The sequence below is a fragment of the Orcinus orca genome, chromosome 2, assembly GCF_937001465.1.
Source record: "Orcinus orca chromosome 2, mOrcOrc1.1, whole genome shotgun sequence".
Taxonomy (NCBI): Eukaryota; Metazoa; Chordata; class Mammalia; order Artiodactyla; family Delphinidae; genus Orcinus; species Orcinus orca.
Window position 1 is genome coordinate 101,572,819 of NC_064560.1, and position 12,555 is coordinate 101,585,373.

The following is a 12,555-nucleotide window of genomic DNA, read 5'->3' on the forward strand; positions in this document are numbered from 1 at the left end:
TCTTAGTTCTTTTTGAGACATCTAAGTGGAACTGGCCAAAAGACATTTATATTGTTTTGATTTACTCAGATATATTTATTAAAGGCTTTGGGACAAATCATCTTTCACACTTGGCTAAATTTCCCTAAATCCCTTTTTATCAGGAAAAGAAAATAGCTTTCCACTCCATCTAACCCCTACAAAGATGTATTAATATTCCTTCATAATCTTCCCTTTATGCATTACTTAAGAGTCTTCTCTTTTCCTTCTGAAATCCCCCTCCATTGGATACACACTAACTTGTATTAAAGAATCCCGTGGTGCATAATGGCCCCTGCTGCAGGCTCCCAGACATCCAGCACACAGTGCAGTGGGAGGCACAGAATCACAGCCTTCTTTTGATGATCTGTCATTCCCTAAGGACTGAGGTGTTGGTGGAATGTTTGTGGGGGAGCAATTTAAACTTTAAAATGTATTACTGTCAGAGCTTCAGACTTAGTTTTATATATATATATATATATATAATTTATATTATATATATAATTTTACTTGGTTTCAAGTAATAAAAACCCACCTCAAAATAAGGTAAAAGGGAACTTACTGGCCCTTATAAAAGAAAAATACAAGGTGAAGATGGTTTATAGGACTCTGGAGACTCAGAAAACCCTTGCTAGATATTCTTCTCCCTCTTTTCCTTCCCACCTGTCTCTCTCTCTCTCTCTCTCTCTCTCTCTCTCTTTCTCTCTCTCTCTCCCTCCCTCCCTCAGTCTTTCTGTCTCTGTTGCATTTCGCTGTGTGTTTCTCTCAACCGCTTCTCCTGAAGGTGGAATTTCCTTCTTGTGGATTGGTGGGGATGGGTATAGGAGTAGGCATAAACAAATTCAAACTTATATGACCGCAGCTTGGCTAACTCAGGAGAGGAAAAGAGTTTCTCTCTCCATAGTCCATTTATAAAATCCAGGGGTAGAAGTTTGATATGGTCTAGGTCATATACAAACCCTCCAGAATATAGAGGTTTATGATTGACTAGTTGTTGAGTATATACCTTCTTGGAGGCAGGGACAGAGCCTCATGAGTTGAGGAACAAGTTGCTGACTAAAAGAAGTGTTATGTGGTGACAGGGCATATGAGGAAGGGGAGTGTGGTGAAGGGGAGGCATTTACCAGAAGAGGGCAGAAAGGAATGATGAGCATACACAAACGATAATTGGTCCTTCCAGTTACAAGGTATGAAAACTTGTTCGAGTGTTCGCTCCATGGGGAAAAAAAGAGGAAGAATTTTTGTTGCTTTTCATAGCCAAGACTTAGAGAGTAGTTCTGAACCTAGGTACATCCATGTATACCTCTTAAATACTCCTCTCATTTGTTCATTAGACAGATATTAACTGAGTGCCTACTTTATGCAAGGCTTTATTTTCGTTGCAATTCAGGAAGCAAAATAGAAATCAAAGTCGATGCCTCCCATGTTGTAGTTTAGTGTCAAGGAACAGATTCTTAATATAAACTCAGGTAAGCAGGAGTGGGAGTGCTAGTTTCATTATATTTAGGGCATATCTAAAGTTATAGAGGGAAAGAATCTCAGGGAAATCCAAGAGGAGTTGTAATAGGGCACAATCTAATCCGGATTAGAACTGGAGGGTGGTTCTAGATCCAAAGGGCAATGCCGCCGGGCAGTGACTTTTTATATTTTCTCTCTATGCTCCACCATTTATGTGGTTCAAATAGTGTTTACACATCTCTTTCCCTCTGTCCAACTAAAAACAGTTTGTCTTCTTCAAGGTATATACTTCCAATGTAAATTCCTGAGAAAGGACATCTTTCTTAATAACTATCATGACATTTGAGCAGTTTCTTAGGTTGGGCTCCCACAGAAGCTGACTTGGAAACAAGGATTTGAGAGCTGGTAGTTAACTTTGGAGGTGGTTCCTGGCATCACTCTTAGGGGAGCAGGGAATTCAGACAAGGAAGGAAAGGAAGCTGATAAAGGATTCACTACTGAGCAGATTACTGCTATGGGTAACTGGATTTCAGTCCCAAGGGGGAACTCTGAGAGACAGTGTAGAATATTTCTCAGAGTTATCCCAGTTGAGAGGCAAAGAAGTTGGATATCTGTCCTCCAACCCCCATCTGTCATTGGCTCAGGGCTGGTTTGGGGCATTAATGTCCATGGGCATCCAGTCTGTCCCATTTCCCTTAGGTAGAAAGTGACAGGTGTTTATAGAAGGATGCTGTCAGCATAACGTGCATCCGGGAGTGTGGAGGGGATACAGGTAGGGAATCAGCAGCATCTGTTACAACCCTATTCTGGTCAAATCATAGATTGATGGACTTTGGGTCAGTGTGTAATCAGCTTTGGTTCCTATAAGGATTGTAGTTATGTAATACTGAACGGAGTTTAATAGGCTGCTTTTTCAGGAGGGCTGTGGGCATGGCAGGAACTGTCGATTAACATATCTAGTTTAAAGAGATAAAAAATATGAACATACTTACAGTGGCAGATCATTTATCTGGAAGTCTAAAACTGTAGCATCCAAACAATGAAACTATTGAAAAGAATGATGGTTTAACCAGTGACAGCAAGAGTGTAACAACTATGTCACTGGAAATGCATGTGCTGTGATAATACTTAGTTATTGTAGGTTTAGGCACACACAAACGGTTTTTGAAGCTTTGCATTGCATTTATGCAAATACGTTTTATGTAGGCCCTAATCCATGTTATAGAGAAAAAAAAAATCGAGAAACTGCACTAATTTCCTTCCTTCAGGATTTAGCCCCAAACTCTGTGTGGGCAGTGAGGGGCAGGGGCCTGAGGAGCGGTGTGTGGTGGGCTAGCATACACTGTTGGAGACTGAGCAGCATGAGAAGGGTGTGCATGTGGCAGCGGCAGCCTGGGACAGGTGTCAGAGCGTGAATGGAATGAGGAGGGTGTTCACGTGGAGGGGAGGCAGCAACAATGGGAAAGTAGTGACGTACAGGGTTACTGGATAAGTATGTCAGTGTATTGAGGATAATGGTTGCCCAGACTCTCATTGTTGGAGAAGGTAAGTACAAAGGAGAAAACTAGAATGAACCCTGTGTTTTGGATTGGCAGTATCAGTGAACTCATGGATGTCAGTAGGTGGGGAGTGGGGGTAGATAGATATATAAATGGATAGATGTAGTTGTAAATGTACGTATACATACCTATGTATATACAGGCATCCCTAGCTCTGTCCACCGTGAGGGCCTGGAAACAGCAATATCCCAATAGCAATGAGGACGTTAAGCATCCACATCTTGTTTTCTAAATTCCATTCTCCATTAAAAGAAACAAGGCAGAGCTGAGGCAGGGAAGGTATGAGATGACCCTGGAACATCTTGTGTCAGAAAATAAGGAAGTGCTCAAAGAATGATGATGATGTTAAAAGAACAGAAAAGCCAGCTTCCAAAGGCTCCCACTGGCCAAATCTGGCATCATTTGGTTGTCCAAATAAGTGACAATATGGATTATAAAATTGAATAAAATAAGAATTCATGTTGATATAAATAAATGTAGGAAGGAGAAATTTTTTCTTATAACTAGTAAATGTAGAAGAAATGATGGAATTTTAGAAAATCACTATTTGACAAGTATCATCATAATTAATTCAGCAAAGAAAATAAATGAATGCTAAAACTAGTTGGTGAAATTTGATGAAAAATGGGATAAGGAACCTCTTAACAAAATACTTATTAATTAGAAAGTAAAAAAGTATGTTACAGAGGAGAAGCTTTATAGACACCACCTTAATCAAATGTAACTAAAGGCCCATTGAGGAGAGTGTCCTAAAACAAAATGAGTCACTTCAAAACCAAATCGTTTCATCTCCAAGGATCAAAATTCCAGCCATCCCTGTTCACTGCCTTCCACATTCTCCCTCACCATCTCCTCCTCAAATGATCATCTTGACCAAATACCCTATTAGAAATAAAAATGAGATAGTTTGATTCTGAGACTTTAATAGATCTCTTTTACTTTCATGGCTGCTTCTTTTTCACAAAAATTTTAAAATATTTTGAATGGGAATTTTGATAAATTCTTTTTTTAAAATTAATTAATTTAATTTTTGATGTGTTGGGTCTTCGTTGCTGTGCCCAGGCTTTCTCTAGTTGCGGTGAGCGGGGGCTACTCTTTGTTGTGGTGCATGGGCTTCTCATTGTGGTGGCTTCTCTTGTTGCGGAGCGTGAGCTCTAGGTGGCAGGCTTCAGTAGTTGTGGCACGTAGGCTCAGTAGTTGTGGCTCGCGGGCTCTAGAGCGCAGGCTCCGTAGTTGTGGGACACGGGCTTAGTTGCTCCATGGCATGTGGGATCTTCCTGGACCAGGGCTTGAACCTGTGCCCCCTGCATTGGCAGGCGGATTCTTAAGCACTGCGCCACCAGGGAAGTCCCTGAATTCCTATTTCTTGCTTAAGTTGTGGCTATATAATTTACAGGGAGAATTGTGACCACAATACATGAGATTCTGACAGATATTTCAAGGTAAAAAAGCAGCTGGTAAAGTTTTGTAAGAATTGATAGCACTCTTTTTTTTAGATTTAATTTTTTAATTTAATTTTATTTATTTTTTTATACAGCAGGTTCTTATTACTCATCAATTTTATACACATCAGTGTATACATGTCAATCCCAATCACCCAATTCATCACACCCCCAACCCCCACCCCCCGCTGCTTTCCCCCCTTGGTGTCCATACATTTGTTCTCTACATCTGTGTCTCTATTTCTGCCGTGCAAACCAGTTCATCGGTACCATTTTTCTAGGTTCCACATATATGCGTTAATATATATTTGTTTTTCTCTTTCTGACTTAGTTCGCTCTGTATGGCAGTCTCTAGATCCATCCACGTCTCAACAAATGACCCAATTTTGTTCCTTTTTATGGCTGAGTAATATTCCATTGTATATATGTACCACATCTTCTCTATCCATTCGTCTGTTGATGGGCATTTAGGTTGCTTCCATGACCTGGCTATTGTAAATAGTGCTGAAATGAGCATTGGGGTCCATGTGTCTTTTTGAATTATGGTTTTCTCAAGGTATATGCCCAGTAGTGGGATTGCTGGATCATATGGTAATTCTATTTTTAGTTTTTTAAGGAACCTCCATACTGTTCTCCATAGTGACTGTATCATTTACATTCCCACCAACAGTGCAAGAGGGTTCCCTTTTCTCCACACCCTCTCCAGCATTTGTTGTTTGTAGATTTTCTGATGATGCCCATTCTAAATGGTGTGAGGTGATAACCTCATTGTAGTTTTGATTTGCATTTCTCTAATAATTAGTGATGTTGAGCAGCTTTTCATGTGCTTCTTGGCCATCTGTATGTCTTCATTGGAGAAATGTCTATTTAGGTCTTCTGCCCATTTTTGGATTGGGTTGTTTTTTTTTTTAATATTGAGCTGCATGAGCTGTTTATATATTTTGGAGATTAATCCTTTGTCCGTTGATTCGTTTGCAAATATTTTCTCCCATTCTGAGGGTTGTCTTTTCATCTTATTTATGGTTTCCTTTGCTGTGCAAAAGCTTTGAAGTTTCATTAGGTCCTATTTATTTATTTATTTATTTATTTCCATTACTCTAGGAGGTGGATCAAAAAAGATCTTGCTCTGATTTATGTCAAAGAGTGTTCTTCCTATGTTTTCCTCTAAGAGTTTTATAATGTCTGGTCTTACATTTAGCTCTCTAATCCATTTTGAGTTTATTTTTGTGTATGGTGTTAGGGAGTATTCTAATTTCATTCTTTTACATGTAGCTGTCCAGTTTTCCCAGCACCAGTTATTGAAGAGACTGTCTTTTTTCCATTATATATCCTTGCCTCCTTTGTCATAGATTAGTTGACCATAGGAACGTGGGTTAATCTTTGGGCTTTCTATCTTGTTCCATTGATCAATGTTTCTGTTTTTGTGCCAGTACCATATTGTCTTGCTTACTGTAGCTTTGTAGTATAGTCTGAAGTCAGGGAGTCTGATTCCTCCAGCTCCGTTTTTTTCCCTCAAGACTGCTTTGGCTATTTGGGGTCTTTGTGTCTCCATACAAATTTTAAGATTTTTTTGTTCTAGTTCCATAAAAAATGCCATTGGTAATTTGATAGGGATTGCATTCAATCTGTAGGTTGCTTTGGGTAATATAGTCACTTTCACAATATTGATTCTTCCAATCCAAGAACATGGTATATCTCTCCATCTGTTGGTATCATCTTTAATTTCTTTCATCAGTGTCTTATGGTTTTCTGCACACAGTTCTTTTGTCTCCCTAGGTATGTTTATTCCTAGGTATTTTATTCATTTTGTTGCAGTGGTAAATGGAAGTGTTTCCTTAATTTCTCTTTCAGATTTTTCATCATTAGTGTATAGGAATGCAAGAGATTTCTCTGCATTAATTTTGTATCCTGCAACTTTACCAAATTCATTGATTAGCTCTAGTAGTTTTCTGGTGGCATGTTTAGGATTTTCTAAGTATAGTATCATTTCATCTGGAAACAGTGAGAGTTTTACTTTTTCTTTTCCAATTAGCATTCCTTTTATTTCTCTTTCTTCTCTGATTGCCAGGACTAGGACTAGGACTTCCAAAACAATGTTGAATGATAGTGGCGAGAGTGGACATCCTTGTTTTGTTCCTTATCTTAGAGGAAATGCTTTCAGTTTTTCACCATTGAGAATGATGTTTGCTATGGGTTTGTCATATATGGCCTTTATTATGTTGAGGTAGGTTCCTGCTATGCCCACTTTCTGGAGAGTTTTTAATCATAAATTGGTGTTGAATTTTGTCAAAAGCTTTTTCTGCATCTATTGAGATGATCATATGCTTTTTATTTTTCAATTTGTTAATATGGTGTATCACACTGATTGATTTGCATATACTGAAGAATCCCTGCGTCCCTGGGATAAATCCCACTTGATCATGGTGTATGATCCTTTTAGTGTGTTGTTGGATTCTGTTTGCTAGTATTTTGTTGAGGATTTCTGCATCTATATTCATCAGTGATATTGGTCCATAATTTTCTTTTTTTGTAGTATCATTGTCTGGTTTTGGTATCAGGGTGATGGTGGCCTCATAGAATGAGTTTGGGAGTGTTCCTTCCTCTGCAATTTTTTGGAAGAGTTTGAGAAGGATGGGTGTTAACTCTTCTCTAAATGTTTGGTAGAATTCACCTGTGAAGCCATCTGGTCCTGGACTTTTGTTTGTTGGAAGATTTTGAATCACAGTTTCAATTTCATTACTTGTGATTTGTCTGTTCATATTTTCTATTTCTTCCTGGTTCAGTCTTGGAAGGTGATAGCTTTCTAAGAATTTGTCCATTTCTTCCAGGTTTTCCATTTTATTGGCATAGAGTTGCTTGTAGTAGTCTCTTAGGATGCTTTGTATTTCTGCGGTGTCTGTTGTAACTTCTCCTTTTTCATTTCTTATTTTATTGATTTGAGTCCTCTCCCTCTTTTTCTTCATGAGTCTTGCTAATTGTTTATCAAAATTATCTAGTTATCTTTATCTTCTCAAGGAACCATCTTTTAGTTTTATTGATCTTTGCTATTGTTTTCTTTGTTTCTATTTCATTTATTTCTGCTCTGATCTTTATGATTTCTTTCCTTCTTCTAACTTTGGGTGTTGTTTGTTCTTCTTTCTCTAGTTCCTTTAGGTGTAAGATTAGATTGTTTATTTGATTATTTTTCTTGTTTCTTGAGGTAGGCTCGTATAGCTATATACTTCCCTCTTAGAACTGCTTTTGCTGCATCACATAGGTTTTTGATCGTTGTGTTTTCATTGTCATTTGTCTCTAGGTATTTTTTGATTTCCTCTTTGATTTCTTCAGTGATCTCTTGGTTATTTAGTAACGTATTGTTTAGCCTCCACGTGTTTGTGTTTTTTACGTTTTTTCCCCTGTAAGTCATTTCTAATCTCATAGCATTGTGGTCAGAAAATATGCTTGATATGATTTCAGTTTTCTTAAATTTACTGAGGCTTGATTTTGACCGAAGATGTGATCTATCCTGAAGAATGTTCCATGTGCACTTGAGAAGAAAGTGTAATCTGCTATTTTTGGATGGGATGTCCTATAAATTATCAATTAAATCTATCTGGTCTATTGTCATCTAAAGCTTCTGTTTCCTTATTTATTTTTACTTTGGATGATCTGTCCATTGGTGTAAGTGAGGTGTTAAAGTCCCTCACTATTATTGTGTTATTGTCGATTTCCTCTTTTTTAGCTGTTAGCAGTTGCCTTATATATTGAGGTGCTCCTATGTTGGGTGCATTTGTATTTATAATTGTTATATCTTCTTCTTGACTGATCCCCTGATCATTATGCAGTGTCCTTCCTTGTCTCTTGTAACATTCTTTATTTTTTTATTTTTTTGCGATATGCGGGCCTCTCACTGCTGTGGCCTCTCCCGTTGTGGAGCATGGGCTCTGGATGCGCAGGCTCAGCGGCCATGGCTCACGGGCCCAGCCACTCCGCAGCATGTGGGATCTTCCCAGAACGGGGCACGAACCTGTGTCCCCTGCATTGGCAGGTGGACTCTCAACCACTGCACCACCAGGGAAGCCCCATTCTTTATTTTAAAGTCTATTTTATCTGATATGAGTATTGCTTCTCCAGCTGTCTTTTGATTTCCATGTGCATGGAATATCTCTTTCCATCCCATCACTCTCAGTCTGAACATGTCCCTAGGCCCGAAGTGGGTCTCTTCTAGACAGCATATATTTGGCTCTTGTTTTTGTATCCATTAAGCAAGCCTGTGTCTTTTGGTTGGAGCATTTAATCCATTCACGCTTAGGGTAATTATCAATATGTATGTTCCTATGACCATTTTCTTAATTGTTTTGGGTTTGTTTTTGTAGGTCCTTTTCTTCTCTTGTGTTTCCCCCTTAGAGAAGTTCCTTCAGCATTTGTTGTAGAACTGGTTTGGTGGTCCTGAATTCTCTTACCTTTTGCTTGTCTGTAAAGCTTTTGATTTCTCCATCAAATCTGAATGAGATCTTTGCGGGGTAGAGTAATCTTGGTTGTAGGTTCTTCCCTTTCATCACTCTAAGTATATCATGCCACTCCCTTCTGGCTTGTAGAGTTTCTGCTGAGAAATCAGCTGTTAACCTTATGGGAGTTCCCTTGTATGTTATTTGTCATTTTTCCCTTGCTGCTTTTAATAATTTTTCTTTGTCTTTAATTTTTGCCAATTTGCTTAGTATGTGTCTTGGCATGTTTCTCCTTGGGTTTATCCTGTATAGGACTCTCTGTGTTTCCTGCAGTTGGGTGACTATTTCCTTTCCCATGTTAGGTTAGTTTTTGACTGTAATCTCTTCAAATATTTTCTTGGGTCATTTCTCTCTCTCTTCTCCTTCTGGGACCCCTATAATGCAAATGTTGTTGTGTTTAATGTTGTCCCAAAGGTCTCTTAGGCTGTCTTCATTTCTTTTCATTCTCTTTTCTTTATTCTGTTCCGCAGCAGTGAATTCCACCATTCTGTCTTCCAGGTCACTTATCCATTCTTCTGCCTCAGTTATTCTGCTATTGATTCCTTCTAGTGTACTTTTCCTTTCAGTTATTGTGTTGTTCATCTCTGTTTGTTGTTCTTTAATTCTTCTAGGTCTTTGTTAAACATTTCTTGCATCTTCTCGATCTTTGCCGCCATTCTTTTTCCAAGGTCTTGGATCATCTTCACTATCATTATTCTGTATTCTTAGTCTGGACGGTTGCCTATCTCCACTTCATTTAGTTGATTTTCTGGAATTTTATCTTGTTCCTTCATCTGGTACATAGCCCTCTGCCTTTTCATCTTGTCTATCTTTCTGTGAATGTGGTTTTTGTTCCACAGGCTGCAGGATTGTAGTTCTTGCTTCTGCTGTCTGCCCTCTCACTCTTTTTTTTTAATTTATTTTTTTTGAGGTAACATTGGTTTATAACCTTATATATTTCATGTGTACAATATTACAGTTCTTTTACTTAACAGAATTTACTCCCTGTGGTGAATTTTAAATGGCCACAAATTCTTTGCAGCTTTTCCCATCAAGAGGTAGAGTCTATTTCCACACACCTTGAATCTGGGCCAGTCTTGAGAATTTGACCAGTAGAATATGGAGACATGGCATTGTGTGACTTCCTAGCTGAGTTCTCAAAGAGGACTTGAAGCTTCTGCTTTTGCCCCTCTGGAATCTAGCTGCCATGTGAGAAACCCCAAGCTAGCCTACTACAGAGGTCCTGTGGAGGCAAATGAGGCCCTCAGTCAACTGCCAGACATGTGAGTGAGACCATTCTGCCCCCCAGTCAACTTGCCAACTGATTAGAAACATGTGCATCAACCGAACCAACCATGGAGAGCAGAGACAAGTCATCGCCAAAGAGCCCTGCCCAAAATGTCAACCCATAGAATTTTGAGCCTTTAATAAACCAAGAGATGAATTATAGCCTATGGGCCAAATTTGGCTCACTGTCCCTTTTTATAAATAAAGTTATGTTGGAATATATCCACACCCCTTTGTTTACATATTGTTTATGTCTGCTTTTGTGCTACAACAGCCAACTTGAATAGTTGTGACAGAGATTATATGGCCCACAAAGTCTAAAAATATCTACAATTTGGCCCTTTACAGAAAAAGTTTGCCAAGTCTTTATTTTAAGCCATGAAGTTCTGGGACAGTTTGCTTTACAATAATAGATAAATCAAATATTCCCTTTATAGCAGAAGAGCAGTCAAGTCCTTGCTTGAACTATAATTAATTTTTATAATTTCATGTATACATGTTTGAAACCTGTGAAGGCATTTAACTTTATCTAGACCAAAATCTGTTTTCATATGAATAACAGTCTCATTTTTCTAAATAGAATATGTTAATAATGCTGAGCACAATATCTACTTTCTTGATCCAAGGCACTTTTTAAATTTAATAACCAGATAAAATCCAATATGGCTCTTTTCCACCCTCAGAAAATGTTTCATTTAAAAATTATTAATGCAGGCTTCCCTGGTGGCACAGTGGTTAAGAATCCGCCTGCCAATGCAGGGGACATGGGTTCGAGCCCTGGTCAGGGAAGATCCCACATGCTGCAGAGCAACGAAGCCTGTGTGCCACAACTACTGAGCCTGCGCTCTAGAGCCCGCGAGCCAGAACTACTGAGCCCGCGAGCCACAACTAGTGAAGCCCGCACATCTAGAGTCCGTGGTCTGCAACAAGAGAAGCCACCTTAATGAGAGGCCTCCGCACCGCAACAAAGGGTAGCCGCTGCTCGCTGCAACTAAAAAGAAAGCCTGCGTTCAGCAACAAAGACCCAACGCAGCCAAAAACAAACAAACAAAAAAATAAATAAATTTATAAAAAATAAATTAAAATTATTAATGCTAAAGTGATTTTAGCTTGATGTCAGAAGTGAGCCTCGGTACTGTATGAAAGTCTTTCAAAGTGTAATAATTCACTGTAGAAAGCAACCTCCTAGAATTACTGCTACATTTTCACAACTTTTGCCTGATAGTTGTTCCTTATCTTTTTTTTTTAAAGGAAAAGTAAAATATTAGCCTGTCTTCAACCTTCAAAGAGATGAGACATATTTTCTGACTTGTACAAGGTATTTTAAAAAACTAATTTTAAGGTTTGGCAGATCTTCTGTGTAATCCCAGTTTGTTGAAAAGTATGAATAGATTTCCACATGAGCTTGGGAAATATGAATAAATATAATGTGTAAAATACTGTCAAACCTATTTAACTGTGTACTGCAGAGTTTACTATCTATTCTTCTCTGCCTAAATACATGGACAATCAGTTAATACTAATTAAATGTTACTATTTCTACAAACTATGAGATCTAATAGTAAAGGAAATGGGAAATATGCTGCATTTTTCCAGTAGCTGTGAAGAGACATGAAATGTACAACAGGGCATGAATGTACATGGTCAACGCTCCTGGGTCAGTTTTGAAACATATACAGCTCTGAAAGAAAATGCTGGTTAGAGAAACAATATGAAACTAGGTGCCTGAAGTGCCGTCAGTATGAGTTATTATGATTCTGAAGGCTTAACGCTAGGTTGGCAATTGGACCCGAAGGACTTTCCTTCAAGATATTTTAGATTGTCCACTCAAATTTTGAGAAAAACTTCCACAGTTCCTAACTTGATCTCTGCCTTTTCTTCATAACACATATCCAATATTTAATAATTATATTTAACAGCATACTTTCATTGTCCTTGAACTAGAATTGTATGATTTTTAGGACTGGAAGAGACCATACAGATTATCTAGTCCACTTGCTCATTTTGCAGAAAAGGAAATTTTTCTCTTCATGTGTATATGTATTTCATCTCCAAAGGACCAATTTATATAATACCATTTTGCACATACCTAACAAAGTACAGAATGTAAATACTTTTGAGTGGAATAGAAATTATGTGCATTAATAATTTAGTGGAAAAATTGAAACTATTCTGGTTGTCTACAGATTATAAGAATTTGGGTCAGAGTCCCAAAAGACCAGTGATAAAATTCAAAGGGATCTAATTAACTAATTAACTTAAAAAAAAAAGAAAAAATTCAAAGGGATCTAAAAATGAGAGTAAAGATTGAATTTGTCAGTAGCC

At 38.1% G+C, this 12,555-nt stretch overlaps 1 long non-coding RNA gene across 1 annotated transcript in view; it reads left to right on the top strand.

The window, feature by feature from the left end:
* Positions 1–12,555, top strand: part of LOC125963518 (uncharacterized) — a 127,691-nt gene that overhangs the window by 78,764 nt on the left and 36,372 nt on the right. The gene's annotated exons all lie outside the window — the stretch shown is intronic.